This window comes from Lycium ferocissimum, chromosome 2 (assembly GCF_029784015.1).
Source record: "Lycium ferocissimum isolate CSIRO_LF1 chromosome 2, AGI_CSIRO_Lferr_CH_V1, whole genome shotgun sequence".
NCBI classification, from domain to species: Eukaryota; Viridiplantae; Streptophyta; class Magnoliopsida; order Solanales; family Solanaceae; genus Lycium; species Lycium ferocissimum.
Window position 1 is genome coordinate 21,923,306 of NC_081343.1, and position 2,500 is coordinate 21,925,805.

At 32.6% G+C, this 2,500-nt stretch overlaps 1 long non-coding RNA gene and 1 other non-coding gene across 2 annotated transcripts in view; both read left to right on the forward strand.

The window, feature by feature from the left end:
* The first annotated feature begins 902 nt into the window (after positions 1-902).
* The window catches only part of LOC132034052 (uncharacterized), a 2,189-nt gene continuing 591 nt past the window's right edge, over positions 903-2,500 (forward strand). The window contains exon 1 of the long non-coding RNA XR_009408930.1: positions 903-2,500. This exon is cut by the window's right edge and continues 217 nt beyond it. This is a non-coding gene — a long non-coding RNA (uncharacterized LOC132034052).
* Positions 1,301-1,372, forward strand: TRNAC-GCA (transfer RNA cysteine (anticodon GCA)). Its single transcript has one exon. It is a non-coding gene; the product is annotated as a tRNA-Cys (tRNA).

The following is a 2,500-nucleotide window of genomic DNA, read 5'->3' on the forward strand; positions in this document are numbered from 1 at the left end:
CCCCGAGCATTTTTAATTTCCCATTTATCAAAAAATACCACTATTGGTTCATTCTTCATCTAATTAGATAGATTAGATAAATGATCTAGCAATGATGGCATTTCTATTTTGTTTACCGAATCACATGAAATTTTACCCAACTCCATATCTGGAATGTATGAAATACGTATGAACGGAGGAAGAAAGAGAATTTTCTACTTAAATTGAATTGAATTGGAATTTAGTGGAATTTTCAACAGATACAAATGGAAAGAAATTGATAAAACATCCCTAGAAACAGACTTCTGCTACTTAGACTTATTAATTAAGTTATAGGATTTTGTATAGAATATCAAAACAAAAATGATTCCATTTCTACCATTATTATGATAATACATATTCCAACCTGCTTGAATACCAGAAAAATAAATGGATTGGACATTTGATCTTTTCGCTGAGATAAAGGCATAAAAATCAGAAAGAATATATAGAATTAGAATCGGTTTTTTAGCATTTAACCCCCCTTTATGTTATGGATTTCCTTGTTCAAAAAATGATTCGCAGAGAAGAGAGAGATTTTGTTTACGGATTTTTGAGTAGAATACGATTGTGAAGTGTATAAGAAAAGAAGGTTTGTATGGCTTAAACACGTGTGGAGATATCTATAATATCCGTCTTTCTTCTCTTTTATTGTTTTATTGTCGTTCTATGTTCTATTCGGGGCAACACAGGTTGTGCTCTATGAAAACTTCAATTTTCTATTCAATTAAAAATTCAAATTGAAGTATGATACTTTTCTGATATCTGATAATTCTCTATCGGGAACATATATAAATAATATATATCCGTCTAACAATTTCTCTTGGGGGGTTTACATATACTCATAATTGTTGTTATAATTAATAATTAAAATTGAGAAGGATTTTTTGATTGAAAAAATCCATACTGATTAGTTATATATCAAGTTGTATTTTCTTATGTCATTAGGAAAACAAAATTTGGAGATTCAAATCCAAGAATCATTCATGCATTTTAAGTCAATAGTTAATGGTTCCTATTTTCATAAAGTTTAATTTTGGATTTTGCGACTGAAAATCCACATTTGATTTTTCAATAGAAAGGTAAGAGAAAGTTTTGAACATTATGAATTTTGAGATAGACTCAATCGAAATTGAAAGGATGAATCAAAAGGGAAGAAGGATTAGGATTTCTTTGACTTTTAGGAAAAATTAAGGAAAACAGAACTCAAGGTGCAAGTACAATAAAAAAGCAGTTCAGTAATCCGGGAAAGTTTTCATCTATTTTGTATTTGTAGCATTTTGGCGACATGGCCGAGTGGTAAGGCAGAGGACTGCAAATCCTTTTTTCCCCAGTTCAAATCCGGGTGTCGCCTGATCAACAAAAAACTAGAAATCTCTTCTTTTCTTCTGTTGATATAACCCGCCGAATGATTCCCCAGCAGAAGCAGAGAAAGCAGACTGTTGATACTTGTTTGATTCTAAACATCTGGTCTGGGGGTTTTTCTAAAAAATTGTAAATATCCTTGCATATTTAGGCTTCAAGGAAATATTCGAATGCTAGAGGGGCTATCAAGACTTCGCAATTACCTTCTACTACAAATCAAAATTTTCTATTATTAATGCATTGTATAATGACTGGACCCTGGATTAGATTGGAGAGCCCCATAGGAAATCTAAATAGTTGTGGAAGGGGGCGGAAGATACTTTATTATATACGAGGAACTCACGAAAATCTCTGAGTGCTCAAGCATCCAATCAATTGAAATAAGGGTCAACAAAAAAAGAATAGGACCTATTATTCCTACATGTTCCATTAGTAACATTCCCTTGAGATGTTACTGCGGATTTTGCTTGTGTTTAATCTTTCCCGATTAGAAATCATATAGGAATTTCTTCTAAAATGAGCGAATTTATTGGATTGGTTTATTAATAGTCTTCGTTCTTTTTGACTCTGCGCCATTGATTCCACTATTATTAGTGAGGAATAATGGAACAATTCCTTTATATTTATAGAGATAGGGGACATAATTCATATGGATATAGTAAGTCTTGCTTGGGCTGCTTTAATGGTAGTCTTTACTTTTTCCCTTTCACTCGTAGTGTGGGGAAGGAGTGGACTCTAAGGGTCCTACTAATTGAGTTAAGGAAGCAAACTGTATCAATATCAATTGCTTTCTAGATCGTTCTGCAACACGTTTTGAACAAAATAAAATTTGAAATTCCATTGGACTCGACTGGAGTAATGTATTATAGGAATCATCCTCTTTCAATCAAAGAGCTATTTCAACAATTCCCATGTTTGTAGTTCGAAAGGAAGAGGATCCCAGGAAATTTATTCGAACCTAATTCTTCCGAAATTTTCTATTCCAATAAACGGCCTCTTACTAGGTGATACTGAGGAGGGTCGGACCCTTTTTTTATTTATTTCTCTCTTTACTGTTCAAAGAAGAAGTGGTTTTGTTAAGTGTATACACACTTTGTATGAGAAAGAAAGGATATAA